At 46.8% G+C, this 27,043-nt stretch overlaps 1 protein-coding gene across 1 annotated transcript in view; it reads right to left on the bottom strand.

The window, feature by feature from the left end:
* CRPPA (CDP-L-ribitol pyrophosphorylase A) overlaps positions 1-27,043 on the bottom strand; it is a gene marked incomplete at its 3' end in the record, with an annotated part of 105,112 nt that overhangs the window by 53,488 nt on the left and 24,581 nt on the right. The window lies entirely within an intron of this gene.

Raw genomic sequence — 27,043 nt, 5'->3', positions numbered from 1 at the left:
GGTTGGAGGGTCAGCAGGTTCCTGTACAAATCATAGCACCTTGCATTGGATCTTCTTTCAAGAGTGTTCTACGAAAGAACACAACCCGGCATCCCTTTAGATGTGTATGCTCCTCTCTGCTTGCCACTGGGTGCTGCATACTTAGACCGTGGTCACACTGATGCGAATTGTCATGCAATTTGACACGCAGGGAAGAAGTCCCTGCACTACTCTGGAAATTGCGGCCTGCATAGGAACCGAGGTTCCCAGTACGGTTGTGATTTCCAGTGCAGGCAGCGTGCAACTAGAATTATCACTGGGTCTGTCTGCCGAATTTTGCTCCAAGTTTGGTTGGAGGGTCAGCAGGTTCCTGTACAAATCATAGCACCTTGCATTGGATCTTCTTTCAAGAGTGTTCTACGAAAGCACACAACCCGGCATCCCTTTAGATGTGTATGCTCCTCTCTGCTCGCCACTGGGTGCTGCATACTTAGTCCCCGGTCACACCGATGCGAATTGTCATGCGATTTGATTGTTTCAAATCGCATGACAATTCGCACACTATTATTCCTATTGGAAGTGGTCAAATCGGAGCAACTCCGACTCTGCTGGAGTCACACCGATTTTGAAAGCAGTTCATGCATTATTTATTGACATCCACGATTTCAAAGTCGGATTCGGTGTGACTTAAATTGATGGTAAACCGCAAAAAAAAGAAAAAATGTTCCCCTTGCAAATTAAGAGCATATAATGTACTAGTATGCACCACATACTGGCACATTATGAAAGACTTACCTTAAAACGAAGCCAACCAGCATCACGATGTCACAGCTGACAAGGCTTCCATCCTCACCCGGTCTTTCTTCCAGGTTCAAGGGGCTCTGTTTAAATGGCAGAGCTGCAATAACGTCATTCCCGTGTTGGCTTGCAGACATCATGGCCATGGCACAGCTCTCGTGCAGCCCACGATTTGCACAGGCACGAGAGCCCATTCATTTGAATGGACTCCCATGCCCTGGGACATGCAGGGAAGAAGTCCCTGCACTACTTCATCGAGGCCTGCACGGGAACCAAGGTTCCCAGTACGGTTGTGATTTTCATTAGAACTAATGGCACCCGCCTGCGGGCCCCACATTCCTCTGTGTGGGTGGTGCAGCTGCAGGTATTTGTGCAGGTCCCACAGCAGCACCACCTACACAGATGTGAACCAAGCCTTAGGACTAGTGGTGCACTGAAATTAAAATTCTGGTTCTGAAACCGAAAACGAAAATTCAAAACGCACTTGGCTGAAAACCGAAACCAAAATGCGCAGTTTTGAATTTATATTTTTTGGAAAAAATACACTTTGATTAAAAAAAAACAATATATACCCAAATTTGTTTGCAAAATATGAAACAGGATGTTACAGCGAGTAAATAGATACCCAACATGTCACGCTTTAAAATTGTGCACGCTCGTGGAATGATGTGAAACTGCTGTACTTAAAAATCTCCATGGGTGATGCTTTAAACATTTCTACAGGTTAGCAGTGTAAAGTTACAGAGGAGTTCTAGTGCGAGAATCATTGCTCTCGCTCTGACATTCGTGGCGATACCTCACATGTGTGGTTTGAACACCATTTACAGTTGTGTCCAAAATTATTCAACCCCCAATGCTGTAAAGGGGTTTAGGGACTATAGTGTACATTTGGAATTGTATTCAGAATCAAATCCTACAAGGACGTTGTAACTACCCAAATGCAACTAAAATGACATCAATTGTTTATGTAATACAGTAGTAAATGGTTCTTATGTGGTTTCTTCATTGCCACAATTATTCAACCCCTTAAAGACTACCACTCTGAAGAACAGAGGTTCATACAGGTGCTTTCCATCAGGTATTGAAAACACCTGTGGATGTCACCGAGCAGCAATCAAGCATAATAAGCACCAATTAGGCAGCTTTAAAATGACTGTGATACTCAGCTCCTTCTAGACATTTACTGGTGTGGTTACAAACATGGTGAAGGCAAGAGAATGGTCCAGGAAGACAAGAGAAGAGGTGATTTCTCTTCACAGGAAGGGCAATGGCTATAAGAAGATTGCAAAGATGTTAAACATACCAAAAGACACCTTAGGAAGCATCATTCGCAAATTCAAGGCAAAGGGCACTGTTGAAACGCTACCTGGTCGTGGCAGAAAGAAGATGCTGACTTCGACTGCTGTGCGCTACCTGAAGCGTAGAGTGGAGAGAAGTCCCCGTGTGACTGCTGAGGAACTGAGAAAAGATTTGTCAGATGTGGGTACAGAAGTTTCAGCCCAGACAATAAGACGCACACTGCGTAATGAAGGCCTCCGTGCCAGAACTCCCAGGCGTACCCCCTTGCTGTCTCCAAAGAATAAGAAGAGTCGACTGCAGTATGCCAAAAGCCATGTGGACAAACCACAAAAGTTGTGGGATAGTGTTCTGTGGACTGATGAAACAAAATTAGAACTGTTTGGGCCCATGGATCAACGCTATGTTTGGAGGAGGAAGAACAAGGCCTATGATGAAAAGAACACCTTGCCTACTGTGAAGCATGGTGAAGGGTCAATCATGCTTTGGGGCTGTTTTGCTTCTGCAGGTACAGGGAAGCTTCAGCGTGTGCAAGGTACCATGAATTCTCTTCAGTACCAGGAGATATTGGATGGAAACGTGATGCAGTCCGTCACACACCTGAGGCTTGGGAGACGTTGGACCTTTCAACAGGACAATGATCCCAAGCATACCTCCAAGTCCACTAGAGCATGGTTGCAGAGGAAAGGCTGGAACATTTTGGAGTGGCCATCGCAGTCACCAGACTTAAATCCGATTGAGAACCTCTGGTGGGACTTAAAGAAAGCAGTTGCAGTGCGCAAGCCTAAGAATGTGACTGAACTGGAGGCCTTTGCCCATGAAGAATGGGCGAAGATACCCGTAGATCGCTGCAAGACACTTGTGTCAAGCTATGCTTCACGTTTAAAAGCTGTTATAACTGTAAAAGGATGCTGTACTAAGTACTAAGATTGAATGTCACTTGGGGGTTGAATAAAACTGATAATGCTGTGAGCACAGAAAAGACATTTGTGGTTATTTCATTATAACTGTTATGTTATATTTGTCTGACCTACAAGTGCCTCTTTAATGTAAATGTAAGCAAGATGACTGAATGATCAAAAGCAATGTCAAACTGGCCAAAACACTCAATTTCAGTGGGGGTTGAATAATTTTGGACACAACTGTACATATGTGGACATGGCCTACGTATGCGTTCACCACTATACGTGCGAGCACGGCGGGACGGGGGCACTTTAAACTTTTTTTTTTTAATTATTAAATTTTTTTTGTTTGTTTTTTTTGCACTGTTCCTTTTAAAAAATTTGAATCACTATTATTCTTATCACAAGAATTGCATGCATCCCTTGTGATAGAAATAATTACTGACAGGTCCTCTTTATAGAGAGATATGGGGTCAATAAGACCCAACATCTCTCCTCTGCAATGTATAGCATTGGATCAAAAAAAGCATTAATCTAGTGCTTTTAAAAAAAAATGGCCGGAACCGGAAGTGACATCGCTCCGGTCCTCCAAGGGCATAGAGATGTGTGGCGGCCATCTTTCCTTCACACATCTCTATGCCCAGCGCTGGGATCGTTCAATGGTTTCTCAGGTAAGACTGAACTACAGAGCGGCTGCCGGTGGTGGCAGCGGACGGGCAGTGGCGAAGGCAGACAGGTGGCAGCGAGGGGCAGGTTTTTTCGGCACCTGTATAGGTGCTTTTTTCATTTCGACCGACGACCAAAAGAGGTGTTTTCAGCTGAAACATCCCTACTTAGGACAAGGGGCGGACTGACAACTCATGGGGCCCCTGGGCAATAGGAAATCATGGGGCCCCTGTGTCCTCGCCCACACTCAAACCACACCCAAAAAAAACTATGAAAGGTATCAGGGGCATCTCATGGGACCCCTTACTGACCCCGGGCCCTCGGGAAGTGCCCGAGTGGCTAAATGGTCAGTCCGCCCCTGCTTAGGACATATTCACTGTACCTACTGTATCTTTGCCAAACACAGCCTTTGATTGACAGCCTCAGCTCTGTTCCTGTGTGCATGGGGGGGGGGGGGGGTCCCTTCACTCCAGTCAGCTCTCAGTGCTCCTTTTACTGAGCTCTGCAGAATGTAACTTCAGCAACCAGTCCCCTGCCTTCTGGAAGCTCAAACAAGCTGTATACATTCTGCACTGTAAACAGATGTAAAAAAGAGAGGACTGAAGATAAACAGGTACAACGTACGTAGAAGACATTGTTTCATCTCTGTGTATCACCTGATGCCAGTCACTTCACTAGGTATATGTAAGGGTTTACAAAAACTTTTAATAAACTTGATTTTTTGTGCTTTGACTTCAATTTTGGTGACGGGGCCCTTTAAAAAGATTTCAAGACTTAAATTGTTTCTCAGTGAATACAATATAGCTTCTCCCAAAGAGAAACAATCAATTCCGCAATTAATGTCATTAATTCTAAGCTCCGTCTGAACATGGAGAGTATGAAATTACGACTTCCCAACCCAAATATGTCTAATTGCACTACATGGGCCATTAAAGCATCTGTAACTGTATTTTCCTCTAAAACCTCTTTTTCATCTTGCTGCTGGTTGGAGGAATGTATGTTTGTGTGGAAACGGCTGTGCTGTGTTCATTCATCGAGTACATTCAAATTTGTTTGTTTTCTTTGGTGTAATTAGAAATAATATGGAGGGACCTAATGTGTGCGAAGCCCAAATCCCACTAAACTCCATATTAGCTGTAATGTAAACACGGTATCACCAGCCGCATCCCCTCATTGTTCTCATTCATTCCCATCCCCTCTGTTTATTGTATGAAGAATCGCTCGTTTCATTTCTTTATGGTCCTTAATATTTAGACACGAACATATCGTAAGACTCTGGAAAGTCAGCAAAACACTATAGAAGAATAGAAATTCACACGGATATGTAATCCCAATCACTAAATCAGCTTTTTCTCAACCTTTTCAACACTGAGGCGCCCTCATGATACATTAGTGTGATGGTCGGTGGGAAGAATTCCCCTTACACTTGTGGTCATTGGGAAGAATGACCCCCTTACAGATAGCTAAAAAAAATGAATGGTGTCAGTGGGAACTGAGACTATTGCAGCTTTAGTACATGCAGTTCATGCTCACTCAGTCACTATGAGATTCGTTTTCTGTATTCTGCAATACACCTGGTTGATCCTGCTGTTCTCTGTCTCCCCCTCCTGTCCATGTCCCCAATGCAGATGGGGATTTGCACAGCAGTGTTGGCAGCTAGTGCACATGATCAGTTTTCAGTGTATTTCTACCCCGAATATTTCCTCCCTATCACATCTGAGCAGCCCATGTGACTATAGAGTCAATGTCAGGGCAGGAACGCTGGAATGGGCAGGCAGGCCTATGGTACGGTCACGCTGCGACTGACGACAGCCACTACCCACAGACCAGAGTCCCTCAGGGCGCGGAGTCTAAGCCCCAGGCTACCCTTCACCAGGGCCCCTGATGGTGGGGATGGACTTGACGCAGCCCGAGACCAGGTCACGGCCCCCGAGTGACCCCAGCTGCGATAACGACTGCCGCCAATGGCGTACAGCTGGTGGGAGCTAGATGGGAACACGAGTAGAGTAGTCAGACAAGCCGGGTCAATAACAACAGAGCAGACAGTACTAGACGGTAGGCAAAGAATACTCAGGTCACGGGCCGGGTTCAGCAACGGGAGGTCAGTTAAAGGGTTAACGCAGAGAGTAGTCTTGTCCAAGCCGAGTCGGTTACCAGGAGAGCAATGGGAACAACACAAGAGCTTGCAACAGGGCAACATACAGGACACAAGTGCAGAGCACACTTGCGGACAGGAGGTTTAAATGTGCTCAACCACACCCTTCTGAGGAGGAGCCGCAGAAGCCTGAAGGCATAAAGGTTCCCACCATGCTTTGCAGAAAACCAAGATGGATGCCAGCTCATGGAGATGCACAAGCTCTGAAGAAAGGTAGGACCTTGACAGTCATACATGTGAGCATATACACAGTGGTAAATGACAGCCCACTCGCTTCTCCTCCATGCCCACTAACCAGATAAACACAATGGGGGGGATATTATTATTATACAGGATTTATATAGCGCCAACGGTTTGCTCAGCACTTTACATTATAGTGGGAGACAATACAGTAACAATACAGTTCAATACAAGAGGGATTTGAGGGCCCTGATCCTTGGAGCTTACAATCTAGGAGGGAGTGGTGAGTGGTACAATAGGTAAAACTGTGGGGGATGGAGTGGTTGGAAGCGTAGAGGATACCAGTATTAGCAGAGGGCGGGATAGGCTTCCCTGAAGAGGAAGTAGAGCAGGTAAGTAGAGCAGGTGATAGTCTGATAGAATGGGGTAGGGAGTTCCAGAGGATGGGTGACACCCTGGAGAAGTCTTGGAGATGAGCATGGGAGGAGGAGATAAGGGAGCTAGAGAGTAAGGTCTTGCGAGGAGCGGAGTGTATGGTTTGGGTGATATTTAGAGATAAGATCGGATATGTAAATTGGGGCAGTGTTGTGGATGGCTTTATATGTCAGTGTTAGTGTTTTGAATTTTATCCGTTGGGCAACTGGGAGCCAGTGGAAGGATTGGCAGAGAGGGATGGAGGACACTGAGTGGAGGCCAGTGGAGGGATTGGCAGAGAGGGATGGAGGACACTGAGTGGAGGCCAGTGGAGGGATTGGCAGAGAGGGGTGGAGGACACTGAGTGGAGGCCAGTGGAGGGATTGGCAGAGAGGGATGGCAGATACAGAACGGTTAGTGAGGTGGATGAGTCTGGCAGCAGCATTCAGGATAGATTGGAGTGGGGATAGCCTGCGATGAGGTAGGCTAATGAGGAGGGAGTTACAATAGTCGACGCGTGATATGACAAGGGAGTGAATAAGTTGCTTAGTGGTTTCCGGGGTTAGGAACAGACGTATCTTGGAGATGTTGCGGAGGTGAAGTCTACATTATTTTGTCAGCAATTGGATCTGGGGCTGGAATGACAGATGGGAGTCTAGGATTACACCTAGTACCCTGGCATATTACATCTTGATTGATGGAGACTTCACCTCCCTGTTATTCTAAGAAAAAGACTAGAGGGGCATGACACAGTCTGTGACTGGCAGAGATCCACCCACACCATGTTGTTGCCAAAAAATATTAAAGATTTGATTTTAAATATATATTTGTATGATTATTTAAAACAGTTTATAGATATTGTCTATTTTTACTCTGTATCCCAAAGGATGTTTTTTTAATTTATTTTGAACATGTGACCAGCAGCAGAGGACTAGAAGCTTCTCCTGCCACTGTTTCCTTGCAGACAGGCTGGGAAAGAGCTGGGTCATGTGACAGCTGTATATTAATTAAGAAAAAAAGGTATTTAGATTTTTCTTGTATTATAATAATTATGGTGCCATCATCCACATACAGAAGGGGCAATGTAAATTAAAGAGTCTGGGTTTAGTATCACTTTATGTCCCACACATTTCAGCCATTTACCTTTACGGAATTGTGTTCAAAATATCAAACCCCATGGAGAGAAGGTCTGCACAGAATCTCCAGATTACAGCTTTTTGGAGTAGTCTCTCCAAACATTCCAGCATAATCCTGCAAATGGCTACCCTAGAAAATCAGGTCTGTCTATCTGCAATATCTACCCGTTTGAACAGCCTTAAGGATTGTGAATTGGAGAAATTGAATGTACAGTAATGGGCATTTGACCTCCCTACTTACAATTTAGTTGACAAACTCTTGATGTTGTACAGAACTGTTCGTAAAGTATTTAGAAATGGAACATGGAGGGGAAACCCATTACAAAATCCAACACATAGCGTATACTGTATCTCCTTCCAACAGTACAGCCAGGACTCCAACATAGAGAACTCTTGCCGTAAATGTGGGGAGAAAAGGGCTACTTAGCCCACTGCCTTTGGAAGTGTCCCTTGATACATACCTTCTGGATGGCTGTGATTGCATATTACATATCAGAAATTTGGAACTAATCCATTCCAGTGGATCCTATGATAATGATATTCAGCTACTGTGAGCTCCCCAAAGTCTCTTGACTACCTCACCACAATGAAGACGGGACATATATATGCGCCTTTCAGCGGCCAGGCGTTGCATACTACAAGACTGGTTCTACAAAGTTTTGATGCTTTCCAGGGTCAAAGTAGAACTTTAGGCAAAAATTTTTTTATAATTTTGGATAGAGTAAGGGAGGGTTATAACACCTGTCAGTCTATGTTTAGCCATCTGTGTCCCATTGCGGGGATTTACCTTCACTTTCTGTCCCATAGCCAAACAGGAAGTGAGAGGAAATCCCTGCAAATTAAAGCGGAGCTCCACCCAAAAAGGGAACTTCCGCTTTAAGGACTACTCCTCCGCTCCCCATTAAGGATTGGCACCTTTGCGGGGCGGGGGGGGAGCGGGTACCCAAATTTGACAGGTACCTGCTCCCACTTCTGGTCCGATCGCAAATGGAAGGTGTCCTCCCTCCCTGTAGTCTTTTGGGACACGGAACAGGTCCAAGAAGACTACAGGACCATTCATGAAGCGCAGCACTACTCGCGCATGCGCAGTGAGTACCCGGCTGTGAAGCCGCAAACTATCACAGCTGTGCGCCCACACTGAAGATGCCGGCCTCCTGGAATACAGTACAGCTGGTGAAACGGGCTTCGGGGGACACACCACGGGACCGAGGAACAGGTAAGTGGCTGTTTTTTAAAAGTCAGCAGCTACAGTTTTTGTAGCTGCTGACTTTTATTTTTTGACAGGGTGAGTGGAACTCCGCTTTAAGGGAATTCCTTTGGGACCCCTAAGTCACCAGAACTAGTGTCCCTACTGGAAAATTTCCCCTCTATTACTTTTCTGTGGACAACCCAAAATTTGAGGTTTCTTTTATGTTCGCGTTCGATGATAATGGTAAACAGGACAAATAGAGAGGGTGAATCTCCCAAACGGGGACACAGACAGCAATAAACACAGACAGGGGTTCTAATCCCTCTCCACGTTATCCAAAACCTAAAAAAAAAGTTAAATGTGCTCTCCAAGAACTGCTATACCTAGAAAGATTAGTGTTGGTTGGTATCGCTATCAAAGAAACCCAAAGTGAACGATTTTTCCAACTCTGGTTGTGACAGATTGGTAAATCCCAGGGGCGGACTGACCATTTGGAAACTCAGGCACTGCCCGAGGGCCCGGGGTCAGTAGGGGGCCCCATGAGATGCCCCTGGTACCTTTTTCATAGGCTTTTTTGAGTTTGGGCAAGGACACAGGGGCCCCATAATCCCCTATTGCCCGGGGGCTTCATGAGTTGTCAGTCTGCCCCTGGTAAATCCTTTGACTCCTAAGAAAAACAGACAATCCTTTCTACCTTTAAATATACAGCGCAGTACACTAAGGAGGAGCTGTATGGGAATATGGAGATCTTCTCATCGATTGATGCATTCAGGGTTGCAATTTGGTCTTCTGCTTTATTGGTACCTCTACATACCCTTGCGTACGGGTGGGACTTTTGGATGATGTCATGACGCTAGGAGATCATAGCGGTAAGAGCGGTATTGAAGAGGGCCAACGTATTTTATGTACACGTTGCAAATATTAAGTGCGATGTAAGGATGCCCCATTGTTTGATGGAAATGAAAATTATCAACCTACAGAGGACTGAATTCAAAGGCACCCCAAAAATCAAAGTGAAAAAATGATGCAGCAGGCGAGTCCGTTTTGCTGAAATGTCATTGCAGCAACTCAGAATGGTCCTCAGTAGTTTGTATGGCCCCCACGTGCTTGTATGCATGCCTGACAATGTCGGAGCATGCTCCTAATGAGACGATGGATGGTGTCCTGGGGGATTCCTCCCAGATCTGGATCAGGGCATCACTGAGCTCCTGGACAGTCTGAGGTGCAACCTGGAGGCATCGGATGGACCGAAACAGGATATCCTGTTCTGCTGGATTTAGGTCAGGAGAGCGTGGGGGCCATTCAATGGTATCAATTCCTTCATCCTCCAGGAACTGCCTGTATACTCTCCCCAAATGCACCAGGAGGAACCCAGGACCCACTGCACCAGCGTAGGGTCTGACAATGGGTCCAAGGATTTCATCCCAATACCTAATGGCAGTCAGGGTGCCATTGTCTAGCCTGTAGAGGTCTGTGCGTCCCTCCATGGATATGCCTCCCCAGACCATCACTGACCCACCACCAAAACGGTCATGCTGAACCATGTTACAGGCAGCAGAACGTTCTCCACAGCTTCTCCAGACCCTTTCCCGTCTGTCACATGTGCTCAGGGTGAACCTGCTCTCATCTGTGAAAAGCACAGGGTGCCAGTGGCGGACCTGCCAATTCTGGTGTTCAATGAAAAATGCCAGTTGAGCTCTATGGTGCCAGGCAGTGAGCACAGGACCCACTAGAGGACATCATCGGGCCCTCAGGCTACCCTCATGAAGTCTGTTTCTGATTGGTCAGAGACATTCACACCAGTGGCCTGCTGGACGTCATTTTGTAGGGCTTTGGCAGTGCTCATCCTGTTCCTCCTTGAACAAAGGTCCTGCTGACAGGTTAAGTACCTTCTACGGCCCTGTCCAGCTCTTCTAGATTAACTGCCTGTCTCCTGGAATCTCCTCCATGCTCTTGAGACTTCAGGCAAAGGCACGTATTGATGTGCCATCCTGGAGGAGATGGACTGCCTGTGCAAACTCTGTGGGGTCCAAGTATCGCCTCATGCTACCAGTAGTGACACTGACTCTAGCCAAATGCAAAACTAGTGAAAAACAGTCAGAAAAGATGAGTAAGGAAAAAAATGTCAATGACCTCCACCTGTAAACCATTCCTGTTTTGGGGGTCATCTCATTGTTGCCCATCTAGTGCACCTGTTGTTAATTTCATTAACACCAAAGTAGCTGAAACTGACTAACAAGCCCCTCTGCTACCTTCCCTTACCTTGTGCTGCTGCCGGGAAGAAGCGGGGCGGAGCTGGGAAGCAGAAAGTGCAGGGTCTTCAGGAGGACAAAAGGAGGGCTGGAGTCAACTGTCGGAGGCAAAGACAGAGAAGCACATTATCTGGTGGAGGAGTTCTGTCCTCCTCTCTGCTGCAGACTGCTGAGACAAGGTGGGGGCAGAGATCAGGGGGGTGCTGCAGCTGCAGCAGAGGTGCAAGGGCAGCATGCAAAGGCCTGGGGGGTAGGATTTGGCCAGCGGGTATTGTATTTTTACACATGTGCAGTAAGGCAAAAAAAAGTTTAGCCTTTAGAACCACATTCATTCTTACCGGCTCCTCTTCTGGACTGAAAAGGCTTACTCTGATTTCACTGCACACTGTGAGCTTCTCACAATGTGCACTAGAAGCTGAAGAACGTCAGAAAGAGCTCACCTTACTTCCTGGCTGGAGGACTTCCAACAACATCAGCATATTTTACATATTGTTTACCGTGTATGCACGTAACCCCCCTGGCGGTATTCCCGAGTGTAGCTCGGGGTAAAGTTTCAGCACCACAAGCGGTAACCCCCCCGAGCTACACTCGGGCTTACCATGCGGCGCTGCTCCGGGATCTCTTCTTCACTTACCTTGTCCTGCGCTCCCGCGATGTCCCCCCTGCAGTGTCCCCGACAATGTCCTCCGGCCGAGGCCGGCATCTGTCTTCTGGGTTCTGTCCCCTGTGACGTCGGGACGTGCGGGGGATGGAACTGGCGGGAAATTTGAAAATGACAAAAAGTGACATTCACTAAATACACTAAAATCACATAGTATAACATTCCTGTATCAAACCATTTCACATACATTTTGTCCCGAGTGCTTTGTCCGGCGCCCTGCCTGCATTTTTACTGTTCTTTCTGCCTGGAAACTGAGAAAAGTCCATGGCGTCCAAAAAGCGTCCCTTTAGGTCAAAAGCGGTTTTAGACCGGCTAGAGAACAGCGATAGTAAATCAGAACCACTTGCAGAATTGAGTGATAATGATTCGTGGGGGAAATTCCTCATCAGACACTGAAAACGATTCTGCGACTTTGCTCAGCGATGTGCGAACTTGGCGCTCTATTTCACATTTCAGTGTTTTTGGTTTGATTATATTATTGAATTAAATTTATTATTATATTATTATTTTTTATGATTATTTATTATATTATAATTCATGATTTCATGTTTCAAATTTTAACATACCCGGGATGTTTACTAGACTCTTGTTCGGACAGATTTCAGTGAGTTATTCCTAAGAATTACAGGCCTACAATAAAAAAACTACATATTTCCATGCAAAAAAATGTACCGCTTTGAGCACAGAAATATGGACATAATCAGACTGCTAGGGAGGTTAATATGACATCATAGATCTTATAACAGGTCCACCTTTCTATCTATAAGAAATGTGTCAGCTTGTGATTTATCATTTTTTTTATTTCTTAGTATTGCAATGCTGTCTTTGGGGGTTTAAAAGGGAAATCGCACCGATTCCTCAACTCTGCTGCCCCGATGATTTGTTTAGAGCGACAAAATTTATTTTAAAAATGAACTATTGTAATCTTATAATTGCTTAAAATGGTAAATGTTGGGCCCATGAAGAAAAGTAAAAGCCTAATGACAGCATGTGTTCTAGGAGGCAGCGTCATTAGCCGGGGCGCAGATGTGTGAGCGGGGTACGTGTCTGTGCCTGCCGGATCCGCGGCTTTTCATTACACGGCATCCTGCGCTGAGTGCGCCAGCTAATGACTTACAAAATAATCGCTAATGATGCAAAGACTGGGGAATGTGTCCAATGAATGTGTCAATATATCCATCATGCTACCAGCGCGATCGCTAATCCAGCACAACAATGGAGGGATGATGTATGTGTTATTATCTATGCGGGGGTCACAACAGCAGAATGGCAGACTATCCCAGAATATCCTCAAGCCATCTGCGTAGGGCAGAGAAAGTGTGGCACAAAAAATACATTTAAGGCTGAACTCCAGACACAACCATTTTCATTTAAATATATTCCTTACAAAGCAAAAAGGATATAAATCCACTTTGTGAGCAACAAATGTCATTACAAACCTAGATATTACCTTGTAAATGTAGCTGTGACATTATCAGTATAGCCTGTATACTGTACATAGAGCAGAGCTATGGGGGGGGGGGGGCCCAGAAGGCTCCATCCACTACAGGCCCGTAGAAAACTACAGGAGGGGGCGGAGACAAGACCAGTCACCCTGTACAAGGAGAGAGTGCAGCAGTGAGCGGTCTTTATTACAGGACGTTCCTGCACAGAGGGAAAGGCTCACACTGGATTACTGCACAGATCTGAAAGAAATGCACAAAGAAATTTCCCAGCAAAGCAACAGGAAGATAGAAAAGTCTCCCAAAGTGGAGGGACTCCCCCTCCTAGGCAGTGGACCATTGGAAGATTCCACCGTATGAGCTGATTCACACATGTGCGGTGCGGATTGAAGCTCAGGTTTCACAGCTAAATGATACAGTAGTTGTTCACAGGTTCATGTCAGGTTTACATTAGGTTCAGGCCAGGATCAGCTAAGGATCTTATCTTGTTCACACATATGTGGTTTAGAAACGGTTCCCATAGAAGTCATTAGCCCAAAGTGGAGGGACTCCCCCTCCTAGGCAGTTGTCCCTGGACCATTGGAAGATTCCACCATATGAGCTGATGTGCGGTGCGGATTGAAGCTCAGGTTTCACAGCTAATTGATACAGTAGTTGTTCACAGGTTCATGTCAGGTTTACATCAGGTTCAGGTCAGGTTTAGCTCAGGATCTTATCTTGTTCACATATATGCGGTTTACAGTCATTAGCCTGTAATCCACACCTGAACCTGAAGGCACTGCTCAGAAATCAGACATGACTCTTTTTCAAACCGCACTGAATCCACACCGCCAGTGCACAGGCACCATGGGAAGCAATGTTTTTTCACATGTAATGCGCATTGGATGTGGTTCAAACCGCATCCAATCCACATATATGTGAACTAGCACCATCTCTTGTTCTGGGGAACTCAATCATTTTGGATCTGCAATCACTTTCTCTCTCAGTCACAATTGTCATTAACTACTTCCAGTCCGGACACTTTCAACTCCTTCCAGTCCAGGCCAATTTTCAGCTTTCATCGCTGTCACACTTTGAATGACAATTGCGCGGTCATGCAACACTGTACCCATATGAATTTTTCAGCATTTTTTTTGAGACAGCTAAAGCTTTATTTTGGTGGTATTTATTCACCACTGGGATTTTTATTTTGTTATGTAAATTAAAAAGTCCAAACATTTAAAAAAAAAAGTGTTTTTCTTATAAAATTTTGCAAATAAATAATATTTCATCACAAATCTTGGCCAAAATTTATTCTGTTATCTTTTTAGTAAAAAAAATAACCCAAATTAGTATATAACCAAAAATTTTTACATTTTTATTTCATTTATTTTTTTTTACATACTGTCACCCTAGTAGTACAGTGTCACCATGGTGACAGTGTACTACTTGTAAGGGGGGGGGGGGTGATGAAGATTTTTTTTTTTTTTTACACTGATTGCTTTTACACCCATAAAGGATCATTTCTCCTTCTCTCTGGCTGCATTCTTGCAGCCATTGAGAACTACTGTGTGAGCTGTGATTGGTCACAGCTTGTCACATGGTACATGGCTGTTGTGAATAGCCTTGTACCATGTGACCTCTGTGATCATTCAAAGATTTCACACGTAGTAAGCAATGATGTCACAAGTGACATCTTGCTTACTACTCTGCATGTGATCACTGATTGGCAAATCACTGATCACATGATCGGGACCGCGCACAGAGGTCCCATACGACGATCGGTGTTCCACTATGTCCGAAGGACACAGTGGGCACCGGATCGCGTTGCTGCGCACTCCTAGGAAGCGCACAAGCAGGGGGCGGGGAGGTTTTCTATAAACGGCCACCAGACCCTGCACTGCCACCGTCCGTCCGGCCGGGAGGTGGTTAAGACAGACAGTGTGGTGAATGGGGACAAAGACAGCAACAAAAAATTGACAGAGGGTCTGACCCTTCCCTGTGCCATCCAAAACGTAAAGCAGAATGAAACTCTCTCAATCAACATTGACTATTTTTAATCCTTATGCTGCTACAATTAGTAAATAGATAGGAAGGCATATTATCTTTACTTGTTTTAAACTTTTCTTTTTTTACATTTCTTTAATTGCTTCCTGGTTTCTGGGCTAGGCCAAAATGATGTCATACATCCCAGGAGCCTTCAGGAGGGAAGAAGAGGTTTTCACAGCCAAACACACCCTCCTGCTTGCATGCTTGAGTTAAGGGCTGATGGATTCCAGGAAGTGAATGCTGCATAAGTCATCTGCCCTTACTCAAGATGGCCACAACCAGAAATGCTAGGGGGGTGTTTTCTCAGCAAAATAAAGCATGGAGACATGGATGGATGGGGGAGTTTGTACTGAATATTATGAATGAATTATATTTTGGTTTGTGGTGCTCAGAAGCAGTGCAGTTCTATTAAAAAAAAAAAAAGTTTTTCCTAGAGATACAAGTAGATGTGAACCCTAACTGGATGACATTTAGTTTGCCATAGGGTATCAAACAATCGCCATGGATTTTTAAAATCATAAATTAAGCAAAAGTGTGCCAGTTCCAGAAAGGGAAAGGTTGGCGATACAACAAACAATACTACTTAGTGGGCAGTGCGTGTAGGAGGGGAAGGCAATGGGGTGGATTTACTAAAGGCAAATAGACTGTGCACTTTGCAAGTGAAGTTGCTCCACAGCTTAGTAAATGAGGGGAACCTCTGTTGACTTCCTTCACCCAATCACGTGTAAGTAAAAATACTGTTTTGTTTTTGTTTTTTATTTCCTTTCATGTGATTGGCTATTCTTTGCTAAGTGAAGCTTTACCTCATTTATTAAGCTCTGGAGAAACTGCACTTGCAGAGTGCACAATCTATTTGCCCTTAGTAAATCAACCCCAAAGTGTATTATAGTGGGCACTATGTGCAGGGGAGGAGTGTTGAGGGAATGGCAGAAGGCACTGTGTGCAGGAGAGGAAGGCAATGGGGTTGATTTATTAAAGGCAAATAGATTGTGCACTCTGCAAGTGCAGTTGCTCCAGAGCTTAGTAAATGTGGTGAAGCTTCACTTTAATGTGCAAGGAAATTTAAAAAAACAGCATTTTGCTTGCACAAGATTGGATGACGGAAGACAGAAGAGCTCCCCTTCATTTATTAGGCTCTGGAGCAACTGCACTTGCAAAGTGCACAGTCCATTTGACTTTAGTAAATCAGCCCTAGTTTGTATTATAGTGGGCAGAATGTGCAGGGGAGGAATAGAGAGAGTATGATGGTGGGCAATGTGAGCAGGAGAGGCACACAGAGGGTATGATGGTGGGCAGTATGAGCAGAAGAGGTGTACACAGGGTATGATGGTGGGCAGTATGTGCAGGAGAGGTACACAGGGTATGATGGTGGGCAGTATGTGCAGGAGAGGTACACAGGGTATGATGTGGGCAGTATGTGCAGGAGAGGCGCACAGAGGGTATGATGGTGAGCAGTATGTGCAGGAGAGGCATACAGGGGGTATGATGGTGAGCAGTATGTGCAGGAGAGGCATACAGGGGGTATGATGGTGGGCAGTATGTGCAGGAGAGGCATACAGGGGGTATGATGGTGGGCAGTATGTGCAAGACAGGAATACAGAGGGTATGATGGTGGGCAGTATGTGCAGGAGAGGCATATAGAGGTTATGACAGTGGGCAGTATGTGCAGGAGAGGCATATAGAGGGTATGGTGGTGGGCAGTATGTGCAGGAGAGGCATATAGAGGGTATGATGGTGGGCAGTAGGTGCAGGAGAGGCACATAGAGGGTATGATGTGGGCAGTATGTGCAGGAGAGGCACATAGAGGGTATGATGTGGGCAGTATGTGCAGGAGAGGCACATAGAGGGTATGATGTGGGCAGTATGTGCAGGAGAGGCATATAGAGGGTATGATGTGGGCAGTAGGTGCAGGAGAGGCATATAGAGGTTATGATGGTGGGCAGTAGGTACAGGAGAGGCATATAGAGGTTATGATGGTGGGCAGTATGTGCAGGAGAGGCATATAGAGGGTATGATGTGGGCAGTATGTGCAGGAGAGGCATATAGAGGGTATGATGTGGGCAGTATGTGCAGGAGAGGCATATAGAGGGTATGATGGTGGGCAGTATGTGCAGGAGAGGCATATAGAGGGTATGATGGTGGGCAGTAGGTGCAGGAGAGGCATATAGAGGGTATGATGGTGGGCAGTAGGTGCAGGAGAGGCATATAGAGGGTATGATGGTGGGCAGTAGGTGCAGGAGAGGCATATAGAGGGTATGATGGTGGGCAGTATGTGCAGGAGAGGCATATAGAGGGTATGATGGTGGGCAGTGTGTGCAGGAGAGGCATATAGAGGGTATGATGGTGGGCAGTATGTGCAGGAGAGGCATATAGAGGGTATGATGGTGGGCAGTATGTGCAGGAGAGGCATATAGAGGGTATGATGTGGGCAGTATGTGCAGGAGAGGCATATAGAGGGTATGATGGTGGGCAGTAGGTGCAGGAGAGGCATATAGAGGGTATGATGGTGGGCAGTAGGTGCAGGAGAGGCATATAGAGGGTATGATGGTGGGCAGTATGTGCCGAAGAGGCATATAGAGGTTATGATGGTGGGCAGTATGTGCAGGAGAGGCATATAGAGGGTATGATGGTGGGCAGTGTGTGCAGGAGAGGCATATAGAGGGTATGATGGTGGGCAGTATGTGCAGGAGAGGCATATAGAGGGTATGATGGTGGGCAGTATGTGCAGGAGAGGCATATAGAGGGTATGATGTGGGCAGTATGTGCAGGAGAGGCATATAGAGGGTATGATGGTGGGCAGTATGTGCAGGAGAGGCATATAGAGGGTATGATGGTGGGCAGTATGTGCAGGAGAGGCATACAGGGGGTTTGATGGTGGCAGTATGTGCAGGAGAGGCATACAGGGGGTATGATGGTGTCAGTATGTGCAGGAGAGGCATACAGGGGGTATGATGGTGTCAGTATGTGCAGGAGAGGCATACAGGGGGTATGATGGTGTCAGTATGTGCAGGAGAGGCATACAGGGGGTATGATGGTGTCAGTATGTGCAGGAGAGGTATACAGGGGGTATGATGGTGTCAGCATGTGCAGGAGAGACATACAGACGGTATGATGGTGACAGTATGTGCAGAAGAGGACAGCGGGAGCCCATAAATTGAGTTTCCCCCTATAGCAAACTGCTGTCGGCAGTGGAGAGGGGCCAGGAGAGTCAGCAGGAGACCCAAAAAGAGGAGGATCGGGGCTGATCTGTGCAAAACCATTACACAGGTAAGTATAACGTGTATTATTCTTAACGTATGAAAAGCAAGCCTTCAGAAACACTTTAAAAGAATGACACAGGAGAAAATGTGCACAAATTCCAGAGATGTAATAAAGAAATTTGTTTGGTTTTTTTTTTGCCTTGACATATGTATTTAATAAACACATTTAACGGTGTATTGATGAATACGGAGCTGCATTCATTCATATCTGCCTGGAGTTTGGCTTTTTCTACACTGTTCTGTAATTCCGTTGCGTTGGAGTTCTACTTTAGCTCCCCATAACACTTGGGAATATCCTAAGCTTACCCCTCTTAAATGCAATCTGTTTGTGGTTTGGGAGCAATTTCGCTTATTACATCATGACATTTCCCCCCCCCCCCCGCGCCGATATCTGGTTACATTCGCCGCAGCCTGTTCCTGTGCTGGAAACGGTTGTGTTTGTAAATATAATTTTCTCTTGCGCCTGCTTGGCATTCCATCTTATCAACTACCGAGACAGGAAGTTTGTACACAATTATGTTTGTTTAACTTGCAGAAACGGCACTGTACGCTTGTCCGCTCGCCGAGAAAACAGCGGCTGCTGCGGGATTGTGCTGTATTGACATTGCCTCCACGCTCTACGCCCGACCCAATAATGACAGTCTGTCGCTCAATTACATTTGTGAATAAAAAGGGAAAACAAAAATAAATTCCTTTATTTGAGCGGAAAACACATCCTGTTTGTCTCCGTCTTCACGGAGCGTGACATTATAAGCTGTGGCTGGGACATAGGGGCGGAGGAGGGGTAAAAAAATAGCAATCAGGATTTTCTTCTATAGGTTGGAAATTCAACACAGGTAAGAAATTCAACATAGACCGCAAGAAAATACCTCTAGGGCTCCCTAAGGGCTCGTTCACACTTGACTTTTTTTCCAACTCTTGCCAAACTCCCCTATTGCGTTTGACAAGCGGTGGTCCGGCGTTCGCGGAGCGTTTTTAACGCTCCGCAAACGCTCCAAAAACGCTGTATGCGCGGTTTAGCGGTGGTTGCTAGACGTTTGCCAAGCGTTAAAAACGCCTATAACAACGTTTGAATGGCGTTAACGTTCCGCAAATGCCTCGCAACCGCGTCGCAACTACACTGCAAACGCCAAATGGGCGTTTGTGGAGCAGCACCATAGACTTGAATAGGAGGCTTCAACTCCTCCTGACTCGACCAGAGGCGTCCATTTTGCCACAACGCTCCCGTGTGAACAGCACCATGTGCTGCAATGTGCAGAATTTTCCAAGGCGTTTTGAAAACGGTAAAAACGCTTCCCAAACGCCTGTCTGTCGCTTGCTAACAAGGCTAGTATGAACGTAGCCTAAATTGTCTGGAATTCTCTCCCATTCTGACTTCCTCACAGTTATAAAATATTTAAAAAATTGACTTCACTCTTTAGATTTTATTTTAGAAATCATCAGCCCAGCATTGCAAAAAAAGATTTTAAAAACATCTTGCAGCAATACTCACCCTCTTTGGTGCTATCCCTGGCAGATTCAACTGATGTCTATTGTCAGATACAACAAGTTTCACTAAAAGCACTACAAGGCTCTTCTTACATTGTTACCCCCTCCAAACATGTTTCGCCCTCGACAAGGCTAAGTCCACGCTAGAGCCAAACGAAGGTGTTTCATTCGTCGCTGTGTCAATTTTGTTCATTGCAGCAGACAGTGTTGTTCATATGGTCGTGTTTGCGTTGTGTCATGCCAAAATTTATTTAAACATGTAGTGTCTGGCTGGCTTTAGAACATGCTTTGAAATTTTGGATACTCAATGTGTCTATCGCATAAGGATGTGTTACAGCTCATTCACTTGCGCTTTGATCTCTGAAGAGTGATCTGCGCTCAAATCACTCATCAGAGAGTATTTGGCAGGTGTTGGGGAGGCGTTGTATCACCTTTTTATTGCCTGCTTTAACCCCTTGAACCCAGCGCTAGCATGCCGAAACCACATGTATTGCACATGATTTCAGAGTGCTTGAATGGGTCATGTTTGGGAGGTGCAACACCTGCTGAAAGCTACAGTGGGTATAATTCCTGTTGTGGCCGCAAAGCATCGCAGCCGTGGCATGTGTACACACCTGAGAGGGAGAGGGGGGGGGAGGGGGGGAGAGAGAGAGAGAGGGGAGGGAGAGAGGGGGGGGAGAGAGGGAGGGAGAGAGAGGGAGAGGGAGAGGGAGGGAGAGAGAGGGAGAGGGAGAGAGAGGGAGGGGGAAGAGGGAGAGAGAGAGAGAGGGAGGGGGAAGAGGGAGAGAGAGGGAGGGGGAAGAGGGAGAGAGAGGGAGGGGGAAGAGGGAGAGAGAGGGAGGGGGAAGAGGGAGAGAGAGGGAGGGGGAAGAGGGAGAGAGAGGGAGGGGGAAGAGGGAGAGAGAGGGGGGGGGAAGAGGGAGAGAGAGGGGGGGGGAAGAGGGAGAGAGGGGGGGAAGAGGGAGAGAGGGGGGGAAGAGGGAGAGAGAGGGGGGAGGAGGGAGAGAGAGAGGGGGGAGAGAGAGGGGGGGGGAGAGAGAGGGGGGGGGAGAGAGAGGGGGGGGAGAGAGAGAGGGGGGGGAGAGAGAGAGGGGGGGAGAGAGAGAGAGGGGGGAGAGAGAGAGAGGGGGGAGAGAGAGAGAGGGGGGAGAGAGAGAGAGGGGGGAGAGAGAGAGAGGGGGGAGAGAGAGAGAGGGGGGGGGAGAGAGAGGGGGGGGGAGAGAGGAGGGGGGGAGAGAGAGAGAGGGGGGGAGAGAGGGGGGGAGAGAGAGAGAAGGAAGGAAGGAAGGAAGGAAGGAAAGAAAGAGAGAAATAACCAGCCTAAAGTGACACTGTACTACTTTTGGGGGGGTGATGAAGATTTTTTTTTTTTTTACACCGATTGCTTTTACACCCATATAGGATGTAAAAGCAATAATTTCTCTTTCTCTTTGTCTGCATTCTTGCAGCCATTGAGAACTACTGAGTGAGCTGTGATTGGTCACAGCTTGTCACATGAAATAAGGCTGTTGTGAATAGCCCTGTACCATGTGACCTCTGTGATCATTCACAGATTTCACACGTAGTAAGCAATGATGTCAGAAGTGACATCTTGCTTACTACTTTGCATGTGATCACTGATTGGCCAATCAGTGATGACATGATTGGGACCTCGTACAGAGGTCCCGTCCGACGATCGGTGTTTCACCGGTTTGATCGGTGTGTCCAGAGGACACAGCGGGCACCGGATCGCGTTGCTGCACACCCGGGGAGCGCGCACAAGCAGGGTGCGGGGAGGCCGTTTATAAACGGCCACCCGACCCTGCAGTGGCATCGTCCAGCCGTTTATATACAATGGCCGGTCGGGAAGTGGTTAATGAGCAGTACTGTTGGGCTTATAGCAATGTAAATCTGGCCATAGGTGGACCGAAATTTAGCCAATTTGCCAGGGACCGGCCAAATTTAGATCCATGTATAATTATTCCCAATCAACCTATGTCGAATGGGACTGTTGGAAAACTTTTCTCCATCACCGTGCTGCAGCCAATCGGTTGCAGTGCTGATCAGTGTACTCAGCTCTCAGATTATAATGGCACATGGGGTAGGATTCCTCCATCTGCCTCACTTGTGTGGATGGGGAAATCCATTTGCTTTTTTTCTATCACCCCCCTGGGTGATCGATAAAAATAACATTCCGCCTATAGCCAGCCTACAATAAGAGTGGTGATGAGGACGTCACATTATCCCCTGAGGAAGTCATTGCGACTAGTGATGATGACTTCCCATTAGCCCCTGAGGAAGTCATTGCGACTAGTGATGATGACTTCCCATTATCCCTGAGGAAGTCATTGTGACTAAACTTATACGTGTAGGGTGGGTCATTGTGACGTCATCACACTTGTACACGTGGAGGTACTGCATTATGGAAGGCATGTTTGCAGTGGACTAGTGTCATGATGAGGTGTTAGACTTGGAGACAAGTAGGTATAGCAATAAAGAGACCAGCAGGAAGAGTACACAGACAGGCCACACTGGTGGACGACGCAGGCTCACCCGAGTTGCGGGATCTAAGCACTAACCAGTATTCACCAGAGTTCCTGGTAGAGATGGGTTTTATTGCCAAATCAGGAGGTGACAAAGCCGGGGTCCAGTAGCAAATATAGCAGGTAAGGATAAGGCAGAAGCGTAGTCAGTAAAAAAGCCAAAGTTCAGTAACAAGTGTTTGCAATTTGGGATCAAGCAGAAATGTAGTCGAGGAACAAGCCAAAGGTTGGTAACAATCGGTAGCGAAAATAAATACTGCAGCATGATTGACAAAATCAATATATTGGCCGGATAGAAAACAATAATCTGACAAACAGGAAGTACAAAGGCATGGCTTAAACAGGAATGGGAGGGGCAAAGGGTTCAAGGTTCAACAAGAAACAAGACAGAAAGAGAGTGATTTACTTAAACCATGTTGCAAAATCTGGTGGCGCTCTGCACATAAACCAGCTTTTATTACTCCTAGATTGTAAGCTCTAACGAGCCGGGCCCTCTGCTTCCTCTTGTACCAAATTGTATTGTAACTGTAATGTCTGCCTTCATTTTGTAAAGTGCTGAGCAAACTGCTGGCGCTATATAAATCCTGTATAATAATAATATTGCCAAAGCGTAATTGAACAAGCTGAAGTTAGAAGCTGATTGGCTGCCATACCCAGCTGCACCAGTTTTACTAATTATCTGATGGGTTGGGGCAGGAAGTTCCAGAGGATGGGTGACACCCTGGAGAAGTTCTGGAGGCGGGCATGGGAGGAGGAGACCAGGGAACTAGAGAGGAGGTCTTGTGAGGAGCGGAGTGTGCGTGTTGGGCGGTACTTGGATATTAGGTCGGTGATGTAGTTCGGGGCAGTATGGTGGACAGCTTTGTACGTCAGTGTTAGGATTTTGAATTTGATCCATTGCGCAATCGGAAGCCAGTGGAGGGATTGGCAGAGGGGGGTGGCGGAAATGGAGCGGTTGGAAAGGTGAATGAGTCTTGCAGCCGTATTCAGGATGGACTGAAGCGGGGATAGCCAGCGGCGAGGCAGGCCAGTGAGGAGGGAGTTGCAGTAGTCGAGTCGTGATATGATGAGGGAGTGGATGAGCTGTTTAGTAGTTTCTGGGGTTAGGAACGTGCGGATTTTGGCGATGTTGCGGAGGTGGAGTCTGCATGAGTTTGTTAAAGATTGGACTTGGGGCTGGAAGGATAGGTCGGAGTCCAGAATGACACCAAGTACTCTGGCCTGCGGGGCAGGTTTGATGGTGGCATTGTTGGACATGATGGAGAAGTCAATGGGGGGTGGTGTGCGGGCTGGGGGGGAAGACAAAAACTCGGTTTTGGAGAGGTTCAGTTTAAGGAAGTGGAGCGACATTTAGTCTATGTCGCTCAGTAGGTGTGTGATTCGGGCAGAGACTGAGGGGGTGAGGTGGGGGGTTGAGAGATAGATTTGTGTGTCGTCGGCATATAGGTGGTAGTTGAAGCCGTGAGAGTGTATGAGTTGGCCAAGGGAGGAGGTGTAGATGGAGAAGAGAAGGGGCCCAAGGACAGAGCCTTGAGGGACCCCAACAGAGAGGGGGAGTGAGGGGAAGGTGGTAGCATTATAGGTAACGCTGAAAGAGCGTTGTGACAGGTAGGATGAGAGCCAGGAGAGAGCAGAATTTCTGAGGCCGAGGGAGTGTAGTTTTTTGAGGAGGAGGGGGTGGTCGACTGTGTTGAAGGCTGCGGAGAGGTCAAGGAGTAGGAGCACTGAATAGTGGCCATTAGCTTTGGCGGCTAGTAGGTCCTTGGAGAGTTTGAGTAAGGCAGTTTCGTTGGAGTGTAGGGAACGGAAGCCAGACTGTAGGGGATCGAGGAGGTTGTTGTCGTTGAGGTGAGAGCTTAGGCGGGTGTAGGAGATGACCAGAGACTGCGGACACAGTACAGGAGATGACCAGAGACTGCGGACATAGTACAGGAGATGATCAGAGACTGCAGACACTGTACAGGAGATGACCAGACACTGCGGACACAGTACAGTAGATGACCAGAGACTGCAGACATAGTACAGGAGATGATCAGAGACTGCAGACACAGTACAGGAGATGATCAGAGACTGCGGGCACAGTACAGGAGATGACCAGAGACTGTGGACATAGTACAGGAGATGACCAGAGACTGTCTACATACTGTAGTACAGGAGATGACCAGAGACTGCAGACATAGTACAGGAGATGACCAGAGACTGCGGACACAGTACAGGAGATGACCAGAGACTGCGGACATAGTACATGAGATGACCAGAGACTGCGGACATAGTATAGGAGATGACCAAAGACTGCAGACATAGAATAGGAGATGACCAGAGACTGCAGACATACTACAGGAGATGACCAGAGACTGTAGACCTTTGGGGAGCAGAAGAGGGGGAAGCAGGTACCCGAATTTGACAGGTACCCGCTCCTACTTCCGCAGAGTCTTCCTCCCTCCCTGTCTTCCGGGACACGTGAGAGGTCCCAGAAGACTGCCGGACCATTCACAAAGCAGTGCTTCTAGAGCATACGCAGTGGGCACCTGGCTGTGAAGCCACAAGCTGGTACCCACAGTAAAGATGCCGGCGCCAGGGAGAGAAGACGATGAGGACCCCTCTGGAACAAGGACCAGGTAGGACCGAGGAGCAGGTTCTGCTGCACAGAAGAGCGGCCGGCCCGGTATGCTAACACGGCGGCAGCGGGAATACCGGCCTGGCTGCTCGATATTCGCTCCATAAGACGCACAGACATTTCCCCCCATTTTTGGGGGGAAAAAAGTGCATCTTATGGAGCGAAAAATACAGTATATAGGCGGGACTTACTAAAACTGGAGCACTCACAATTTGGTGCAGCTGTGCATGGCAGCCAATCAACTTCTAACGTCAGCTTTTTCAATTAAGCCTTGACAATAAAACCTGGAACCTGAATTCTATGCAGAACTGCACCAGTTTTAGTACATAACCCCCATTTTGTACATTTTATTTTTGTTTTAACTGAGTGACATTCCTTTCTTTAATTCCATTGCATAAACGAAGCCTAAGGTTCTTCCTTTAGTACTTTCGGATGGAAGTCTAAACGCCAACATTAGAAAAATAGCCGGTAGGCTCCAGGACTTTGTTTTGAAAGGCCCGTCTTCCGGCAGACACAGATGACACAATTTATACAAGGTTAATTGGAAGAGGAAATGTAGGAAGAATACAGACATCCCTATGATGACACCAGGCAAGCCCTCATTCTCCCAAGTAAATAAATGGCGTTGAAAAGCATCTGAATGCCATTGTTCCCCGCACCAGGAATCCCAACCACTCGTCCTGCGGTTATGTCTGCAGCAGAAAGCTTGAGCTATAGTTGACTGATAAAGTACAATAGGGGCCCACATCCCGAGCAATGCCCCTGAAAATCTTGATAATCTCGGGAACAATGCGCTTGGGCGTGTAGACAAAAGGTAAATTATTGTCTGCCCCACAGAATCCAACAGCCGCACTGTCAGGCAGGGGGAATCGCGGTTCCATCAACAGCGCATTCCACAGACCGTTCATGGCTTGCTGTATGCACAGGTGACGTCTCCACCTCCGCCATACCAGAGACCAGGCGCTGTGCGACGATCTTCCTGATAGACCAGGCTGCTCTCTCATTCTATGAAACATTAGGTAAAAGAAATCTGGAATATATATTCCTAAATCCTTCTACCCCACTATGCATTTCACAGGACCACTGACACAAGTGTACCATATAGAGCAGCGGTTCTCAACCTGTGGATCGTGACCCCTTTGGGGGTCGAATGACCCTTTCACGGGGGTCGCCTGAGACCATCGGAAAATACATTTCCGATGGTCTTAGGAACCGAGACACCGCTTCTCTATTCGTCTCCAGGTGGGTCCGCCCACATGCAGATACACCCACATACGATTACCCGGCGTGATGATATCATCGTGCCAACCCCATCACATACACCCCGTACAAATACAGGTGTATGTGACAGGGTTGGCGCCATAATGTACTTATGTGGACCAGTCACACATGTGTAAAGAGCAGCTACTGTGTAGAAAGCAGCTGCTGTGTAGAAAGCAGCTGCTGTGTAGAAAGCAGCTGATGTGTAGAAAGCAGCTGATGTGTAGAAAGCAGCTGCTGTGTAGAAAGCAGCTGCTGTGTAGAAAGCAGCTGCTGTGTAGAAAGCAGCTGCCGTGTAGAAAGCAGCTGCCGTGTAGAAAGCAGCTGCCGTGTAGAAAGCAGCTGCCGTGTAGAAAGCAGCTGCCGTGTAGAAAGCAGCTACCGTGTAGAAAGCAGCAGTATTGGAGGTAAAACGACACTCATGAATTATAATTACTGGGTAAATGTAAAATTATGAAGTAGAAATGAAAATAATTTTATGGTTGGGGGTCACAACAACATAAGGAACTGTATTAAAGGGTCGCGGCATTAGGAAGGTTGAGAACCACTGATATAGAGGATGTATCTTGTTGTCGTCTTGCCCTTCAGAAGATTTACAACCAGGCCATTTTTTGCAATACGGCGCTGCGTTACTTTGACAACTGCGCGGTCATGCAACACTGTACATAAATAAAATTCATGTCCTTTTTTCCCACAAGAGCTTTCTTGCGATGGTATTTGATCACCTCTGCGGTTTTTATTTTTTGCGCTATAAACAAAAAAAATCCAACAATTTTGAAAAAAATATTTTTTTTTACT

Source organism: Staurois parvus, unplaced genomic scaffold (genome assembly GCF_062004578.1).
Source record: "Staurois parvus isolate SC_StPar_1 unplaced genomic scaffold, SC_StPar_1.0 ptg001178l, whole genome shotgun sequence".
Lineage (NCBI taxonomy): Eukaryota > Metazoa > Chordata > Amphibia > Anura > Ranidae > Staurois > Staurois parvus.
Note: the sequence above shows the minus strand (reverse complement) of the source record. Positions and strands in the feature narration are given on the sequence as shown.